The sequence below is a fragment of the Anas platyrhynchos genome, chromosome 29 (genome assembly GCF_047663525.1).
Source record: "Anas platyrhynchos isolate ZD024472 breed Pekin duck chromosome 29, IASCAAS_PekinDuck_T2T, whole genome shotgun sequence".
Taxonomy (NCBI): Eukaryota; Metazoa; Chordata; class Aves; order Anseriformes; family Anatidae; genus Anas; species Anas platyrhynchos.
In genome coordinates, this window is record NC_092615.1 from 7484309 (window position 1) to 7504968 (window position 20660).

General features: G+C 39.9%; 1 long non-coding RNA gene and 1 pseudogene across 1 annotated transcript; one reads left to right on the plus strand and one right to left on the minus strand.

Annotated features, from left to right (window-relative positions):
* LOC139999739 (serine/threonine-protein kinase RIO2-like) overlaps positions 1–20660 on the minus strand; it is a 60735-nt pseudogene that overhangs the window by 27792 nt on the left and 12283 nt on the right.
* On the plus strand, positions 5896–9468 carry LOC139999741 (uncharacterized). The gene is made up of 2 exons (XR_011805247.1): positions 5896–6008; positions 8753–9468. It is a non-coding gene; the product is annotated as an uncharacterized lncRNA (long non-coding RNA).

Here is a 20660-nt window from a genome sequence, read left to right on the forward strand (position 1 = left end):
GGAGCTTTGTCAGCAAGCGTTCTCTTCCACATCCTCAATAAGATGACTTGGAGCACATCTGGAAGCCTGAAAACGGAGTCACTCCTTAAAAAACCACCTGATCATACATGCAAGTCAATAATCAACTCTGGCTACAAATAACTTCTCTAGAACACAGTTAGGACGCATTAAACAGCACGTTCCAGGCACTGTGGGTCTTCCATTTCACCTACCTAGACAACCTCAGCAAAGTTATCGATCTTCAAAGACTTCCAGTTAACTTCTCCTGTAGGCCAAACCAAGACTGAATCCGTGAATTAAAAATAAAGGGGTAGGAAGAATTTTCCTCCTCACTTTGCCAAGGGAACCTCTCATCCACAATTCAAACATAGGATGTGCTTTTAAACAGCTTATAACTAATAGAGGAAGCAAGTCCATTTGAATGCTCTCTCAGACTGGAGACAGCCAGGGATAGTTAGCTCTTCAAAAAAATAAAAACCAAAAAAACAAAACAAAACAAAAACAAAAAACCCAGCGCATTTAGAGATGAACTCATGATTCAAAGTGGCTGCAAAAATGAGGCTCCATCTTCCACAGCCGGACAATTTAACTTTTTTTTTTTTTTTTTAATTTAAAATTCAGTATGTTCCAATCTCTGGTCTTCAAGATTTCTTCACCTATTAAGAAAACACAAAAACCTTTCCCCGTCTTTATTACCTGTACAGCAAAAAACATACCAGTGCATATAAATCCACAGATGTGCATACGCATACACACATCTGTGTTTATACACACACGAGGAGGGAGTGAGAGAAAGTTAGCGAGAGCGACAGTGAAAATCAGAATTTTTGCCTTTTCGACACAGAGAGCGCGTAAAAATTCTCTCATTTTGAGGGAACTAGAAAAAAATGGAGGCTCTACAAAAGATTTTGATGAGTATGCCTTCGAGGCCGATGCTTTGTAACATGAGTGATCTGGGGGCCAGCACACAAATATGCAGACGTATGTACATGCATACAGGATAAACAGATCTATACACACAAGCGTGCACAGTATATGTTGTATGATCTCCATAGCGAGAACAACTCGTAGCCCTGATCAGACACGTAGAGTTGCAATCAATTAACAGCAGGAAGACAGCAGATCAAGGGTACAGCAAGCTTTGAGAGGCAGGGGAATGCTCACTTTGCCAGTGGCATGACTGCATGATGCCAAGGATTTTGAATTAGTCGGATTTTTTGGAAGCAATTGGGTTTTTCTTTCTGCGCTGTAGCAAATACCACAGGTTTGCCACCACGTGCTGTTCCCTAATCCATATATCCATCCTCATCCATTGCTGCAGGATCATGAAAGGTTAGAGAAGACGACTTAGGTCCAATTTAACAGCCAATGATTTTTCGATGAGCAGAGCTGCAACAGATTTTATTTAGCCACAAGCATTTTTTTTTCTTTTTTCTGAGATGAAGTCAGAAATTTTAATTATTATTTTTTTTAAAGACACTAAACACAAAACCTGCAACCAGACCAGATAAAGTTCAAATTAGAGTGATTCTGAAACCTTTCATTAAAACGCTGCACATTTCTGTGCAAATTATTTCTGACTCTTCTGGACAAAAGTGGATGAAATAGTTCTTACAAATTAATAATCAAAGGTTGAAACCTTTTACTCACACAAACACTAGTGAATTTTCCAGGAAATATTTTTTTGGCAGGGAATTTTCCCAAATCTAAAATAAAGAGAGGAAAAGTTGGCTTCTCATATTAGTTACTGCTTTTGACTGCTGGGCAAAGGGAATAAAACAGTAGTTAAGTGCAAGCTTTCCTTCTCTTCTTTACTATGGATAGGAATCGTCACTTCGCACCTTTAGCACCTTCAGAAACACACCCAGTGCCATGCAGGTTCCTCTGCATCTACTTCTAACAATTACTGGTGCTCCTTAGCATGGAAGTTTGACTCAAAACACTCTCCAGATTTAGCTCTTTTGACTGCCCAAGGAGCTCATCATTTTGCTTGTTGCCTTCCAGTTTCCTGAACAGACCGGGAACGCTGTTCAGAATCTGAATGGATCTGGTCTAAGGAATGGGAAGAAAGCAAAACCAAGCATACCTCGCAGCCCTAAATTCCAAAAAAGCAGTCTCATTTTAAAAAGGACCTCAAAAGCTTTTTTTTTTTTAAACTGACACCTGCTAACACGGCAATCCGGGCGCTAAACCAACTGAAGTTGCCCCTGAAAGCCTGAATAAAAATGAGTAACTCTGGTGCACTCAGCAGGTCTGTAATAGAAGTTGGTAAGATTTTTAGATTTCTTTTTTTTGCTCCAGGGTGCTGGTAAAATGTTTGCATTAAGAGATTTTGAACCTTTTGTACCAAAGAATTAGAGATGCGCTACAGTGCCAGTAGCTGGGGGTCTGGAAATACACACCAACAAGTGTCATAAGCTTTGCCTTTGCTGAAGGAAGATGAATAGTACCAAGAAAATCTGTCTAGTTTGTTTTACAGGCTTGTCTTTCTCAGTATGGAACAAACTGACCTCCCTGGTCTAACTTTGCAGTTGCCTATTCTGCCTTTGTCCTGGAGAGAAGAGCAAGAAAGGAACAAATCTATTTTTGCACTCCAAAAACGCATTAGAGGAGGATTATCACACCCACCTAAGGGTACTTCCTTGTTTGTTTATAAAGCACCAAGTATTTCTCTTGGACAGTCTCTGTAGCTGGTCTGTTTTGTGCCTTCCATTTATAATAAAGATATTAAGATGCTTACCCCTTGTTTTTTGTTTTTTGTTTTTGTTTTTGTTTTTTTTCTAACGAACAGTGGAAGTGGAGAGTCGGATGACAAGCAAGAACAAACACTAGAAACTCCTTGTTCTGCCCCTGCTTTTTAATCACCCAGCATCACCCCGGCTGCAAAACAGCCTCTGCTGATTTACCTGCTTGTTAAAGCACCCCACAGGCTGCAAGTGCGGTGTGCTAGGTGTCAAGTTCTATTTAACGGTGCACAGGTAACCATTCATCTTCCCACAGTCGAAGCACAGAACAGCCTCTTGCTAACAGAACTCATCCCTGCTGCTGCAAGAAACCTCATGGCCTGCAGGAAAACCTCAAGCTAAGAGTTCCAAAGCAAAAGCAGAAAACGCATGATTTGTACTCTTTATATTTGAGTGAATTCTAGCTGCTAAACGCTGCCTACATCTGAGGGCACGTGCTGAGGCTGGGGGGAAGGACACTCAACACCCACTGACAGCAGGAGTGCAAAGATGACAGCCAAGAAGGCAAAGGTTAGAGCTGAACGCTGCCTCAGCTTCCTCCAGCAGCCAGCTGGGGGTCACCTTTCACCACGCTCTCTGAGACTCTGAGCCCCGAGTTACCGCAGCCGCCAGGTACAGCTGCTCCTTGCTGGCCCAAACTATTGGAAGAGTCTTCAAACTTCAGGGACCTGTTTTATGACAGCCTCGAGATCCAATTAATCTGTTCCTGAAGGCGCTGATCGTCCTGGTGTTTCTGGAGCTGTCCAAGAACAATCCTGAACTGAGGCACTCGTCTGATCAGACAGTGCTTTGGCACAGATTTGTCTTTAGCTTGACACATCAAGGTAAAGAGGAATCGATTCTTGCAAGCAACCTCTCAAGCAGGGATCTAATAAGGTGAGCAAAACAACAGATCTGTTGTGCAGATCTGAGCACGTCCCTCTGCAGGGAATCACTTTCAAGCCTAAGATATTTCACCCATCTCCCTGCCCCAGAGCGACACAAGTAAAGCTCTTAAGCAATTGCTAACCTGTTCTCAGTGCTCACGAGTCCCAAATCACTCATTTTACAATCTATAAACCATGGCAGCTGGCACCTAGTTGGCACACGGTGACACTGCACACGTTGGCAGTGTCGTCAGGAGCTGCAAAGTCAGGGCTGAGGGGGTTAAGGGAAAACCACACATCAGTTTAGCAACTTGGCTCCCGTAGGATACTTCCTACGGCAGGAGTTTCAGCAAAGCCACTCAGAGGGACCTGCTGGCTAATTCAAACGGGACTTCTGCTGGAGCAGTCAGAAGGCAGCAGGAGATATCCAGTGGGCATCGCTGTCAGTCTGTGGCAGTTTGGGGTCCAGGTATCAGTGGTTAGGTGGGGTTTTCTCTGCTTCACTTTCTCCAAAGCTGTGAAAAAATATTTCTTTTAAAGCACTGTACAGTCCCACGTTAAGGATGGAACCAGCTGCATCAACTTCCAGTACGACGGTGTTGGAAAAAGGTGCCTTTGGTGGTCAGGAGCACAACAGCTCTGCTGATGTGTTATTTAAGTGTGTTCTTACATCTGAGTTTCCTCACAGCAGTATGTAGCTGAGGGGGTCCTACTTTCCTAGGGAAGATTTATGGTTTTTCTCCTACCAAGCACCAGCTCAGTATACAAAGCTCTGTTAATAACACCCAAGCATGTAGATGGAATGCAATTGTTTTCCTTACAACCCCCCAGTTATTTCCATGTCTGTTCTGGACCTTGGGATCTCTTTTGGGAGCTACATTACGCAGAGCAATACAATAAGGCTGAGATCACCGCTGCCTCAATGTAATGCAAAGGTGAAGGCCTTTATGACAGGCAGTTTGGAAATGAATGCAGCCCCATCTTGTCAGCATCAGAGCAGAGCCAGCTCCAGATGGCTCCAAAAAGGAGCTGCTGCTGGCCAGAGCCGAGGCAGGGAGTGCTGCTGGGTGGGCTTCGGGGGAGCAGATTTAAGGAAGGGGGGAAAATACTGCTGTGCAACAGCAGCTGGGAGAGAGGATTGTGAAAGTGTGAGAGAAGCAGCCCTGCAGCCCCCCAGGTGAGCGCCGCAGGAGGGCAGGAGGTGCTGCAGGCAGGCAGCAGCAGTTCCCCTGCGGGCTGTGCAGGGAGAGGCCCCTGGTGGAGCAGGCTGTCCCCCTGCACCCATGGGTCCCACATGGAGCAGATCTCCACGCTGCAGCCCCCCCATGGGTGGAGGAGCCCCCGGTGGAGCAGGTGGATGTGGCCTGGAGGAGGCTGCGGCCCATGGAGAGTCCCCGCAGGAGCAGGCCCCGGGCCGGAGCTGCAGCCCGTGGACAGGAGCCCACGTGGAGCAGGGGCAAAGAGGGACCGAGAAGGAGTGGTGGAGATGAAGTGCTACAGACTGACCACAACCCCCAGTCCAGTCCCCCTGTTCCCCTGCGCTGCACGGGGGGAGGAGCTGGAAGAGCTCAGATGGGGGGAAGGAAGGTGTTTTTGGTTTCTTTCCTTTGGTTCTCACTTGTCTAGCCTGGTAGTAGTAGTAGTTAGGCAGGAAATCTTACTGTCTCCCTATGCTGCATCTGCTTTGCCCATCACGATCCTTGTTGAGCGATCTCCCTGTCCTTGTCTCAACCCTTGAGCCCTTTGCATCGTATTTTCTCTCCCTTTTCTTTGAGGAGGGGGAGGGAGAGAGTGGCCGTGATGGAGCTCGGCTGCCCACCCACCGAAAAGCACTGCAGCTGCAAAGTACTGGAAAAGTTTTCAGAAGCAACAAGGTGTTTAACAAGGAAATGTATAGTTTCCTTTTTCACGCTTCCTAAATAATTGGGCTTATTTCATATTCCCAACTCGGAGGAGGAGAATTGTTGATTTCACCTTCTTTTTTCTTCCTTGGAAATCAAAGGTGAACAGCTCTAAAAGGAAGGGGAACATATCAGAAGCAAGCTTTTTTTGGCTTGTAATCCTTTCTTAAGGCAAAGATTTCTCACACACCTTCCCCAGATGTAGGGGGGCAGAGAATAATTTTGGAACTACTCCAATTAAAGTCAGCTTGGGGAGAGTGGGACTTCTCTACTTGTTTCAGAGACATTCGCATTAGCAAGAGAGAGTGTTGTGTTGCCGCTGCCAGGGGCCTACGGTGATGACTTCAGAAACAGAATTGAATGATGTCACTGTGACACCTTGGTAACAGCTGCCTCTGAGCAAGTTTAGCGAGGAGGGACAGAGAAGTGTGCTGGATGAAACCACGTGAGGACTTGTGGATCCCACGTTGAGGTGCATCGAGAGGGCCCACCCTTCTGTAAGTGTTTGGATGCTTCATTTTAGATTTCTGTAGTTTGTGTAAAGTCCTTTCACAAGCATGAAGTTTGGTACTTTGGCTCAGGGATGTAGCTGCACAGAGTGACAGGTGCACCATGTGGCTGAGGGCCTCTGCACGTTCTCTCTTTCCCACACACGATCAAGAAAGAAGGGTAGACAAATAAGAGTGTGCTGTGGTCCTGCCATAGACCTCAAGTACTACAGCATAAACAAGAGACTTAAAAGTAGCCCATCACATTCAACTTCAGGACAGCAATGCACTTCATCAGCTGGTCTGGCCTGTTGAGTGGAGTGTCTCAGGATGGAGTGTATGAAGATGCACTCCATCTGCTTTCAGATTAGCACTTGCAGTGAGCAAGCTGCCTGGCCTTAACATTTTTCATTTCATTTTTCACCCGACTTTTGCTGGTTCTTCTTGGTCTAGAAAAAAAAAAAAAAAAAAAAAAAAAAAAAAAAAAAAAAAGTGAACTCAGATCAAAATAGAAGGATTTCCTTTTCATTAATTCCATGTTCTTAACTTGACAGGTTTGGTTATTGACGTAGAAGGGACATATCTGGCCTGACTTGAGTTACTCATAATGTTTCACTTCATTGTAGATATGACTGGAAACCAGAGACAAGACTGGTAAAATCATTCCTAGAACTCTGTGTTGTTTTCCTTCAGGTACCTTGTCTCTCAAGTCGGTGAGGGCTGGGACAGAATGAGATTGGAAAAGTCAAGTGTAGTATTCATTGTTACAGAAGTAGTTGTCCTGTATCTTCTATGGCAAAAGAATTTTCCTGAATAAATATATAAATAAATAGATAAAATTCCCCTGGCAAAGATTGGAAGCTGACACTTACCTGAAAGTTACCAAAGCAACTTCCTCCCGGCAAGGTAACATAGCTCACAAATGGTGGGCCCAGGGAGCTCAGTGATTCATACACAATGATGCCTTCACTTGGGAATACGGCCTTCTGCTTCTGTTTGCTTTCCCAGAACTCCTGCAATATTGCTACGACATTCACTGTCAAAGACATAAAAATGCTGAATGTAGGATGCATACATGTCCTTGATCTTAGTGTTTTCTGTGTTACACAAGAAATGCAGACATATGAGCTTGATACATTTATTATTGATAATAAAATGTCTGTGATTATTTCTGCTGGTGTGAAAAATATGATTTTGTGGCAATTTTGGACTTTCTGGGATTGCAGGCTACTGTAGTACATAAATTGCAGGTCAGCAATATTGTACTATTAAGTCAATGTGTTGGAACTTTGATATCACAGCAGCCATTAAGCTGCTCACTTTCAAACATGAGAAAATGTTATACTCAGATTCCTCTTTTCCATTCTCAAAAAAAAACAAAAACAAAAACAAAAACACATGGTCATGCAAGGAAAGCAGCTGACTTTTAATGCAAAACTTTATGAAGTAGCTGGAAAAAAAGGTGTTGTATATTATGATGATAATAGTTGCAGGCTAATGTGAAAATAGAAATGTGAAAACCAGAAATCCAATTGACATCATGACTATTGAGCCAGTACTCCAAAGTTTTACGTTCTGTGTTGGGGTTTTCTCAACACTTTTCGGCTTGGACTCGAAAAGAATTTTAGTATAGTTTATCTAGACTCCTTTTACAGAGCCATGTGTAGCTTAGAGATAATTTTCTTTCTTTCTGGGCATCGTTCAGCAGGTGGTGAGCAATTGCATTGTGCATCACTTGTTTTGTACACATTAGTGGTATTAATACTCTTATCATCATTATTATTATTTTCCTTTTTTTTCTTCTTCTTTTTTTTTTTTTTTCCTCTCTCCAAATAAACTGTCTTTATCTCAACCTACAGGCTTTCTTTCCTTTTTTTTTTTTTTTTCTTTTTCTTTTTCCTGATTCTCTCCCCCATCCCACAGAGGGAGGGAGGAGGGTAAGCAAATGGCTGCGTGGTGCTTAGCTGCCTAATAGGTTAAACCACAACACTATGCAAAAACAAACAAATGAACAAACAAACAAAAAAAAAACAGCTGTGTATGATGTTCATCATTTCTCACTTGAAAATTTAAATTCAGAAGGTAAGAAGTATGTTTCTTAATTTGGACCTTCCAGTGGAAGTATGGAAGCCCTAGGCAGCAGTATGGGTCCTTCAGAGTACTGATACTGGTTCAGTATCAAGTGTTAGTGCATACAGGAATCAGTGGCAGAGATAATTTTCCTCATACATGTATAATTTTCCTCTTTCTTCATCTCGTCTGACCTTGTTAGTAGTGGAATAATGTAGAAGTGATCCATTTTGAGACAGTGTCACCCTGGTGGTAGCTCACATGCAATCTATGGACAGGGCATTGCTCTGTTTGCTGCAGGGTGAGCAATGTGAGCTCCAATATTGTCACCGCCTGTTTCCTGACTTCTGGCAGCTGCACTGCTCTCACAGACAACAGCTTTTCTTGGCATTTAGCCATGACAAGGGCAGACACACAGAGTGTGGTCATCACCAGTTCCCTTTTTGCTGTGCTCAAGCCATGAGGAAGTGCGGGTGGCGTGGTCTGAGCTCTGGGGAGGCGAGGCAGGGTGTTTGGAGCACACTGCTGTCTGCCACTGGATGGTGTCACGGATGCAGCAGCAGTGTTGGCTCCTACCAGTTCTGGCATTTTGAGCATTTAAAGCTGCAGAACTCTCATGGCATTGGAATATTGCTTCACCGTAAAGAAGAAAGCTATCTGAATAAATTTTGTATTTGTAACAGGAAACACGTTGGGATAACCACTGTCTCAGTGCAGCTGTGAGAAAAAACTGAAATATTGAGGAACTCTTAACCACAGAAACTGACTTCTGCTTTTCTAAATGATGATGAATGTGGGAGAAAAACTGGTCTACTAGCCAGGGAAACTGCTACCGGTACGGACTCCAAATGGTAATCCACCTTCAGAAATTGGTCTCTGGCTGAATACCTCACTGATGTAAACATCTGAGTGGTTTTTTTTTCTTCTTTTTTTTTTTTCTTTTTTATGAGACCTTCTGCTCCACAGAGCATGCACACATTGGGTAACAATCTAATTTTAAACCCATTAAGTGAAAACTGATATTTGAACATAAAATTCATGAATGTAAAATTTCCAAGTTTAAACATGACAATTCAGTAGGAGCTGTTGCTTCAGTGTGAGAATGGTATTGGTGACATTCAGTCCTTTACTGGTATTGAAATAGATAGCAACAGAAAGTATCAGCTTTAAGAATATCACTGATTTAGGATGTTTCCATAAAGTGCTTTGGTTTTTGAAACAACTGTTGTCCAAGAGTGCAGTCCTTAAAAACAATAATGCAAAGTCCACAGGAATAATGAATTTGGTGGTGTAGGTAACCCACAGTACTCTTTCTGGTCTCATCATTCAGCCTGTATGATACAACTTTTGGTAAAACAATAAATAAATAAATTTTAATAAAGCTTGATTTCTCCCACATCATGATGAGATCGATTATTCTGTAGGTAATAAACTGTTGAGTCTTCTAAGAAGATGTACAATGCAATTGGCAAAGCTGCACAGGGAAATCCCAAGCATGATCATTTTTTGTCCAGTCCAAGTCCCTAGATTTTAGTATCCTAAGCCCCTCATTGATGGAGGGGAAACTACCCATAAATATCATGCGTGCTTTTGCTTACCAAGAGGAAATTATACTGGTATAGTGGTCTATAAAAGAAACAGGTATTTAAACTGTTTAGTATCAATGATAGCAATAAGTGACCTAAATTGCTGTGTGTCTGATCCTTGCTTCTCTTCTGTTGTTAGTTTTACAGAAATTAAGAGTTCAGAGTGTAAAATTTCTGTTTTAATTTCCATTCTTGTTCATGAGTCCTTTCGATGGTAATTCAGCATTTAGACAGCCTGCATCTCTCACTTGGCTGAAAGTTTCCACTCTGAAAACTAATATTCAAAAGACTTTTTAGAGCTATAGAGAGGTATCTACTTTCACTGCAATACACCAACAGAAATATATTTCCCTTCTTTTCCTGAAATCCTGAAACATGCTTTAAGCTGTCTCAAATTTTACAGATAAAGCAATATTTTACCAGAGGACTAGTAAGCAGTGAGTAGCTGCTACAGATTAAACTAATACGTGTATGACTAACACAGAAACAGTAGCTGAGCAGCATCATTTTTATTCTGTTTAGAATTTCTGTCAAATGAAAGCTATGTGCCTATCCCACAGTGCAGCTGGATATCTCTGTAATTAAGTCATTAAAAGTGCCTGGGTTTGTACTGAATTGGATAAACATAAAACCTGGCTTAGCTGTGAGGATGGTAGCAGGAAATACTTGGTGGTATATATGTAGTGGCAGCATCAAATTATCACTGCAGTTTTTGCTGTGATTTTTTCAATCCTAGCCAAAACTAGCACCTCAAAACAGTGATGAACATGAAGATGCATCAGGTTAAACTACAGAATGCAGCCATGATATCAAAGCCTCAAACTTTTTTTTCCCCAAGAATTCTTTATGTTTTGATTTAATTAATTTTATTTTACTCAACTGTTTAGCTTGAATCAGTATGTTTATCATCATTAAATTAAAACAGCATATCAATTTCAAATATATAATTAAAACAATTTCAGCTAAACTTGTAAAAATTCGGTGTGTGTGAAAACAGTTCTCTACTAAAAAAAAAAAAAAAGATTTTATTTATGCCTAACAGCCACTACAGCCACTATTATTTTTTTTTCCTTCATTATGTATCACATGGATTTGTAGTAGTTTAGGAAGATGTGAAAAATGTATACATATGATCAGATGCACAATCAAATATACTAAGTTACTATTCTAAGATAGTAACTAATGATTACTAATATGATGATTACTAATGTTGTATTAAGATCTCTCAATATTCATTTTTCCTGCAATCACATGCATTGTTTGCCTTCATTTCTAAACATTCCAGGCAGAATGTTGTTCAGTCTCTATGCTGTATATCGGTATTTGGAATCCAACTGGCTTAAGTCTAAAAATGCAGTATGGAAAACAATGAGAATTTTCAGAAGTACATAAATGAAACAACAAGATTCATGGTTTAATGCAGCAAAATACTGTAATTTACGTCTCATTTTGAAAGGACATTCTCATTGTAATTGACTTTCGTATTTTGAAAGATGCCTATGATGTGGTTGAGTTTTTAAGATAATGCTTATAGTATTTGTATGCAATGACAAACAATTTTCTTCAGGATTAAATCATCCATGCTTTAAAACAATTTATTTTGTACACTGTCAGTTGCTGAATTAGTTAACAGTATTGATTTTGTTGTAGGCAATGCCAAGACCCCATTCAGACAATATTTTATCCACTTTATACCTCAGATCTTTCTCAGTTAGAGTTTCATAGTAGTACGTGCATCACCAAGTTCAAGAGCAAGAATTCCATATACCCTCCTTTAGTACTCTCCCATCTGTGAATATTAATGGTTCCACAACAGTCTATTTGAAGCTGGCTGTAATGCCTAGTTACGAGGTGAGAAGATGATTTTTCTTCTCTACTTTGCTTTTTACTCAGCTGGAAAAGCCTCTTGCCCAGGGGCTGAGCATTGTACCAAATGAAGCTGTCCCCAAGTGCAAATCCTGGTAGAGTTCTTGAAGTTTTCCTAGACTCTAAGGACTTTTTATTATTTATTTATTTATATATATATATATATTTGAATTTAGGACAGGCTGCGAGTTCTGTGGAACAACAAATATGTGGGTTATACAGCTGCATTTACCCTAAATGAACCCTGAGCTCTTTTGAGAGTTCAGAAATACAGTTTGATGTGAACTGTGTTTGAAAGAGGATTAAATGATAACACATTTATTATAACACAACATTGTTTTCCAGACAATTTCTCACCTTTCAGTAGCAACTGTCTTGCCTCTGCTCAAGGAAGTCTGTGAGTCAAATTAAATATCATTCTAAGTGGGAAACAGAACTCTCCAACTTGGATTATGTCAGTAAGTTTGCACTGCATTGATGCCAGAAAAAAAATAGCTCCAGGTTTCTGTGAATTACTGCTAAAAATACTGGCTAGGCATTCACCTCAACCAAGGCAAACAAACAATGCCATAAACAGGAGGCTGGCCAACTGGGAGGGGGGTGTTTTGGCCAAGACTGGAAGGGCAAATCGGAGTGGGAGCCAAGTGACTCTGCCACTGAAGTGGAATGGAGTCATATACTTGACAACGTCTCACTGCCGAGAGAGTGGAGTATAAAGAACACACACACAAGATAACCACCTACTTTGTCATTTTAAAACTTAAAACAGCTGTTTCTAAAAGTCCTTTTAACTGCCTTCGTGGATTTAATTTAATACGTGAATGCAGAAGAAAAATACAAGCTTTTTGAATGAAAGAAATATGTAATATGAAATCTATTAAAGAAGATTCTTCAGTGAGAGGCTAGTAAAGTTCCCTTACATGTCTTAAATCAAGCCATGGCACATAATCAGTAAAACTATATCGTTTAAACAAAGTTCATAAGTTACAAGTGCACCCTTCCCCAGCTGCAGCCTATTAAGGCTTGTAACTTAATGCATACATCTTAGGGAAGCTGTTAAATTGGGCTCAGGCTAGCAAAGAGATACTGTTTAAATCTCTAGAAAAAAAAAAAAAAAAAGGCAGCAACTGGAGTGGGATCCAGCTGTTTTGAGGGAAGGTTTTATTGCTTCTCTTTTGATTTATTTTGCATATTTTTAAACATATAAATAATAGCTTTAGGAAAAAAAAGGTACAAATGTGAGTAGGCAATATCAATTAATTTTCCCATGATCTTACTATGCATTTATCATATATATTATGTTATGTATTAGCATGTTAGCAGTGATTTTGTTAGGATATTCTGGTCCATATGCTATACTATTCTGTTCTCCATGTATATGTACAAAAATAAAAAGCCCCATATCCTTACTAAACCTAATGAAATTAGGTATATTGTTAAATATATATAAAAACATTATCAAGTATCATGTACTGGGACACCAACAATATGCTGAGAGGACTTCAGGGGCATTTTTCCTTCTCCATGATGGATTTGGATGCTATATGAGTGAGCTGATCTAGCAGTGGACTACTAGGTGATTCTGTCTAAAACCCTTAAAAAGCACAAAAAGTAGCAAGATGTTGTTTCAGGAAAAGAAGATCTGATTGTGGGGTGAGATTCCACTTGTGAGAAGCAACATCTTTAATTGGCAATGGCTACCTTAAATCCAGCACTGACTGACAGTTCCTAGACTTCAAGGATTTGGAAAAAGAACAAAATAAAATTAAATAAATGAACTGGATGGCCTCCTCAAGAGCCATTCTGAACATGTTACCAAGTAAAGGAAGAAAGAAGAAGATGTTGGAGGCAAGCAGCTCAGAGAATGGTGTAGGCTTTGTGAACCATTGGTATGTTTGTAGTCACAGCAGATTTAGATGCAGCTAGGGAAAGGAAGGGTAGAGACTGGGAGGGTTTCACTGACACCACCGTTGGACTGAGGCAAAAAGTCAATCCCTGCAGCATTATGAATTGAGTAAGCAGGTTATCACTTGGAACAGAATGAGTAGACATACTAAAGTCAGGTGTTTTTAAGCTGATAGTCTGAAGACAACTGTTAATCATTGCCGAAGAGCTTGGCTTGGTCTACATTCTTATGTAGCATTACATGGGAAAATGATAAGAACCTTGGTATAATTTCAGCATCTGAATATAGCAATAAAGAATTATAAATTGGTCAATCTCCTGTGATAATCAGAAGTATAACTGATTCGCACAGGAATAGTATAGTAATAATAACATTAATCTAGAAAGGAAAAGACTTTGTTTGATAAAACTTTTAATCTTGTAATATTTCTCCAAGGCAACTGACTTACTCTGGCTATAGTGCACTTCAATTTAAAAGCTTGTATCAGAGAGCTAGTATGGTACCCACTGACAAATCTATTTCAATGTTAAATGAAGAAAAGTGAGCTGGGCTGATTCTACCAAAAATTATGGGCAGATCCCCATAAGTTAACATACTTTCTTATTAAAAACTCTACAGTCTAACCTGTCCATCTATTGCTGACCTGAAATCTTTGCTGGCAAAACGTGCAAAGGAAAACGTGCGATTTGTTGCTACCAGTAAAAAGAAATGGAGACACAGTGCTGTTCAGCTGATGTAAAATCACTTTGCTAAATGTTCACAAACCAACCAAGTAGCAATCCAGCTAGGAACCATGAATTCAAGTCAGGGCTTAAAAAGACTTTCTGGAAGTACTTAGCTTTTTTCCAAGCTTTATCGTAACTCCTACCTGATACCATAATATTTTTTGATATGAAAACGAAGTTGTAATAAGGTCAGCATATGGATTAGACCAGTGCTGGGGTTAATTAGGTCTGCATGGTAGAAAGCATTATCTTTTTATCATGTTATCTGGGATGGAAGCTACATACAGCGCACAGTTCAGGGAAACACACACACCAAAAAGCAAACACAACTCTTGCAGTAGCATGGGTTGAGCACTGGGCTCCTTCTTCTTGCCTTCCTCCTCCATGTCTTTGCCTGTCCCATTCTTGCTGGAGCTGCCAGCCCCTCTGCAGCCCACTGTTCCCCGTCCCCCATCGGTGGGCTGGTGACAGGCCTGCACCACGGGGCCTTGCTCAGACCCCTGCTCTCTGCCAAAGATTGTTTACCACTATAAGGATAAAGCATTCTCATGGCAGGGAGGAACTTGTGAGAAACAAATTATCCCTGCTGTCTTGTTGCCAGGGCACCCAGCCATGATCTTGCATCTTTTCCAAATCCCATCATCTCTGCCTCTGCTGGGCAGATGCTAGCCCAGAAGGAGCACTGCTGCAGCAGGCACAGCACCACTCACTGTATTTGCTCCTGCAAGCTGCACCCAGGAGGGCAGGGACTTTTGAACATCTTGTCTCTCCCTGCTGCTGTTGAAGAAAGCCCTCTGTGAGACATTCCCAACAGAACAAAGTGTTGGGACAGTGCAAGCCAAGACCTCTAGGTTGGAATGGGAACAAAAAGTGTATGTGGTGCTGAGCAGTGATGAGCAGACTTGCTCTGACATCTTGCCCTAGCAAAACTCAGTCCTGTTGACATACTGAGTCACACCACATTGTGAAAAGGGTAGATGCTGCTGCAACAAAGTAGATCCTGAATGGACTTCATTCTTACTTTGTTCTTTCCAATAAGGTCTGAAAGTAATGCGTTTGTAAGAGATGTGGACGTGGTCCCATGGGGAAACATGAGACACTATGTTCTTTCTAGTCTAATACTTGCTTGCTGTATTTAAATCTGATTAAAAGTCAGAGATGGACACCACCTAGATCTAAAGATGACTTTTTGCTGAAGATAAAAAGAATGCATGTAAATTCTCATCTGACTTACAGACAAAGCACTATGAATGTCTGTCACCAGTCAGAATTAGTGGCACACACTCATAGCAACTTCAAGCCTGTATAGGTTAAATTTATATTAGAATGCCTTCAAAATTCTTTTCATACCTCAGAAAATCTAAAGTAGAAAAAAAAAAAAAAAAAACTACACGAATCCACTCGCACTTTTGTTTCTATTTAATCATCTCTCCCTCCCTTAGATCTGTGGGTGGTTACAAATGCATTGTCCAAGCAGCTTGTACATACACTTTCAATAAAAGCCTTGTCAGTAGACCTGCAGGAACTGGTTACCAGTGGAAACTTATGAAAGGGAATGCCCCTCTCCTCGAGCCCACCCCCCACACTGCACCCCGATCAAATTCTTTGTTCCTGTGATGTGTGTACATTCACAGACTGCTCCACGAGGTCCCAAGACTGCAACAGTAATACAAACCTACCCAGCAGCATACAAACCTCCTGCAGGGTGGCCTGAGAAACAGATGTCAGACTCCTAAGCTCTGGGACAGATCCTTATGCTACATTCACACAAGAGTAGCATCCTTCTACAAGAGTAAATCCAACTTAGTCCCAGGGAACTACTGGGTCAGCCTCTGACTTTTCAGTGTGGCTATGAGCATAAGAATCTGGCAAGTGGAGTTGTTTAATGCAGATGTACATGGGTTTTTCCCCTAGGTCCATCACTAGCCATGTCTTTAAGTCTTTATTCCTTTTACAGCAAGTTTAGAAGGCAACAGTTGAGGTCATCAGTATGAGACTGATTTTATTAACTCTAACAGAGCTGTTGACAAAAGAATGAAGTGGAGATTAAATAAATGTCTCTGCAGTGTGCCTCAGGTCACACGGGAGATTACAATTAGAAGTGAATGTTAAATAAATAAATAAATAAAACTCCCTTCTAAAAATCTAACATTGTTCCAGCATTGTTTGCATGTTAAATGATTGACTAGGTGATTCAGACTGAAATGACACCCAGCAAAATACTAATTTTACAATCAAATTGTTTATGTAGGACCAGATTTGGGGGCATGACATCAAGAGATCTCATTCACCTGTGAAGAAAACTGAGAACAATGGAATTTAACTATTGTTTCATTTGATCTGTTGAAGAGGGTTTTTTCCATTGTATGAAATCTGTGGATGTATTTTCTAAGAAATTACTAATTAAATAGCACTTTGTTCCATGCATAGCCCCACTCAAATCATAAATTCAAATTTAAATACTCTTATTTCCGTGATGTGAGTTGCATTGAACTCTGTTTCAAGGGATGCATCAGGCCAGTTTATTATGTGCCATCTACTGAAAGGTACTTCAGAACATTTCACAAGGGATAGTTTGTAAAATGAGAGAGAAAGAGAGAATAAAGTGTTTTGGCCAGGTTTAAAAAGTGCATCCATAGTCAAGTCTGATATGGGGGGGGGGGGGAGGGAAATCACATTCCATATACTTGCAGGAAAACATCTTATGTTTTAAGATTGCAATATTTGATATTTTGCAGTACTACAGTCAAGAAAGGTAATTTATAGGACAAACTAACCACAGAAAGAGAGTTGGCATAAAGTTTTCCAAAATTGTCAAGCAGTAAAGTTTTTACCATGTTATTAGAATGTAATTAAATATCCTAGGTAAAAGTTGTGAATCAGTTTTCTGAAATGCAAACTTAAAAAATAAGCAGCAACACTGCCTTCAAATAGGCAAGATAAAATAATGATAGTTTGTGGTATGCACACGAATACATGTACAAGCATGTTAATTACTTCTCTCTCTTAATTTGTTGGGTACAACAGACATTTGAATTAAATACACTCACTATCAGGGAAATAAAATCATTATCTTTGGTACTTACAGTCTTTAAAAACCAGGGCAGGGTCTCGATGAGGCAGAACTTGGGCAATTACAAGTTGCAGAGACTCCAAGGTTCTATCCATCTCTGCTCTGCTTTTCCAGAAAGCAGCCACAAGCTGCCCTCATGCCTGAGTCAGGCAAGTCCTGTACCAACTCTGGATTCCTGAGGAATCTCCCCACGTCTCCCAATCAGGCATTGCCTCAAACCCCACGACCCTCCGCAGGGTCCACCTCCCCGGACTGCTTATCTTTGCTGTATGCTGAGCTAATTAGCTGCAAAGGCAGGCTGACAGGCGCATTCCTACTCCTTCCTTCTGTTAAACACACCCACCTACAGGCCAGGGAGAGAAGCTAATCACCAGAAAGAAGTTTGTTTCATCGGTTTATTGGCGATGTGCTGAGGCAAAGACCTCTCTGGTTCATACCAAATGAATAAAGAGACTCTCTTGCTCACCCAAACCCTCAAATTATGGAAAAGATTGCAAATATAAGGAAATACTTATGTAAAGCTATACTAAACGTGATAGCCTGAAAGCAGCATGCAGGCTCTTGTTTGAAAACAACAAATTCGATAAAAAGTATGGTGTTTTTTTTTTTCTTCCTGTAACTATGTAACTGGAGAAGAAGGATATTAATGGCAAATAGAAAATTAATCCGATTAGCAAAATTAAACTTGTGATATATTAGGTTAACCCAATTTGAATCTGGTTTCCTGAAAAGCAGTTTCCTTACTCCCTATACAATAAATGTATTAAAATACCAGTGAATTAAACTTTTTACATCTAAAAGGACCTGTGGGATATGCAGAGGTCTGAAGAGGCACTCCAATCAAGGCAAACACAGATGCAGTGGCAAAAGCTTGAAGCACGAATGTAAATACATTGCTGTCACACACATTTGTGTAAGAGTCATAAACTGTACAAAATAGTTGCTTTGCTCAGCTTACTTTTATTTCAATTCCAGTAAAGTCTTCTTTTTGATTTGGAAAAAATCCCAAAGTAAGGATGTGTGTTCTTTAATTACCGTACAGTCTTTCCCAAAGAAAAATTATTTTTTTCTTTTTTTCTTTTTAAAGATGCAGCAGTGGAAAACTGCTGGGCAACCTTTTATCTCCATCACTTGCAAGTTTCAGTACATACTGTTTCATTTATAGAGTGTGCGTTGCACAAGGTGTATCTACTCTTTATCTTCATGTTTTGTTTACAAATTAATGAACTAACATTGTGTTTGTTTACTAAAACATTTAAAACCCATTTTGTTATTACCCGCACATTCCTTGCTAGGTGAATTCGCTAAGATAATCAATAATGCTATTGTCTTAACCTCTGCATTTTCCCAAGTTCACTCTAAGAGAACTCTAAACTTCATCCCATGTGTAAACTTTGTGGCGACCTTTGATGACTTCAGATATTTCAGGAATTCTGCTGCTTTGAAAAAAAAAAAAAAAAAAAAAAGGCTTAATAAAGATATATTAAGCTGTAACTCCCTCACTTACTCTACTCTCTGAAAAGTCTCGTCTGGCAGAGTAAATGAAAATGATAACTTACAGCCATCCATTAGAATACCTTTAAAAGAGTTAATGGATGCTTTAAAGGAACGTTTTGAAAATAAACAGCATGGATTTCCATCATTCCATCCTTTCTATTCTCATGGAGCACAATAAAACGGGACAGGCTTTGTATATTTTTGGAACCCATTACCAAGACAGACTTCAGGTCATGCACCAGAAAGAACTCACCCACTGTGAAAAGCTCTAAATTAGAAGCCAAAAAGTGTGTGCACATCTTATGCAAAGAGCTTCAACTGAAATCTCATTAAGCAGTCACTGAAACAACCCCTTAACAGATAAGAGTGTAGAAACATAAAAGTATGTTTTTTCCCTTTACATTTAAAATGGAAATAAAATTAAATTCAATTAGGCTGCTTTTCTGCCCGTGCTAAAAAGAGCTATTTGCATCAGGAAACAGCCCTACATACCTTGATAACAATCACATTTAAGATTTAATTGGACTTCCTTACTTCTGTCACCAGACCTTCCTGCAGCTTTGATGCTAAAAGAAACACTTATCTATTACATCTCTGCTCCGGCCTGCCATGCTTTTAAGAATGTATACCGCTGCTAGCTAAGACTAGTTTTTTTATTGTAAAAGCAAAAAGACAGAAGTTGAAAACTTTCAAAGCAGAGCATGCTGCAAGACAGGACAGAGGCTGTAATTCTCAATAGACTAAAAGCTGATTTTCAGTTAGGGTAAAGTAGAATATAGATAGTATCAGGTGTGAGTAAAAAATCAACCTCAAATCCAAACTTCCTCATTTCCCCAGCCAAGTAAAAGATTTAAAACGTTGCAAACTATGGGTTGATGACAAACTTTACCATGTCATAGGTCTCTAGGAAGGCTCTTCACCTAAATCACAGATACATCAAGATACTTGTTTTTCTAGGTCTTCAGAGACCCAAAATAACATAAAAAAAACCATGGTAATATTTTTTAAAAAGAGAAGTTCAGAATGCTCACCACTTTATGTAAATTGTTAAATGAATTAGATTTATTGGTAACTGCACAGCCAAATTCAAAACCTGAGTGACTGCCAGATCTCTACAGCACTGACTTATTCCTTTTCTCTTATCTATAGATCTTTTCAAGATCTATACAAGATCCTGGAGTGAAAGGAAAAACAAGTAAGAATTGCTTGGTTCAAAGAATGTACATTATCATGTTGTTTGATGATCCTTGTACAGGTTCAAAAGAAATTTTAGAGTGTTAAAAGCTATCAGTTTTTATTTCCTTTTGATTTTTAATTAAATCAAACAAATATCTGTTTGTAACCTGAGGGCAGAATTTCACATTTAAATTTTATGTTGTAGGAACAAAGGAAAATTTTTAAAGAGGAATCCTCTGCACATCAGAAGATTCATAATCTATACAAAAACAGTAAAATTGACCTAAAACAAGATACTGTTGGAAATACTGTACTTAAATGATCGTACCTAGTACTACTAATTTATTTTAAATCACAGTCAATATTTTTAACTAGGAACACAAAATAAAATCATGCAAACAAAACCAGAGGAACCAGCGTGATGTTTATTAGTTTCCAAAAATACACGGTATCGTTAAGAACTTTTTCCTCCACTGTATAAAAGGATGCTTGGTTATTAGGTAACTGTTTTAGCTGTATGTACTGTGAGTTTTCTCATGTTCGGTGGCAGCTATGATAAATTATCCCCAGAAACTAGCTGCATCCAAGCTTGACTTAATGTTGTGCATATTTTCTCGACGTTGTTTGGTATAAACGTTTGCCTCTCCTTTCTGTAGTCGTCGCCTCAGAGCAGACTTCTGCTGTTTTGTCAGCTGACGTTTTATCTTCCTTTTCACCAGTTCCTACAAATAAATAAACAATTCAGTATCAGAAGTTTTTGAA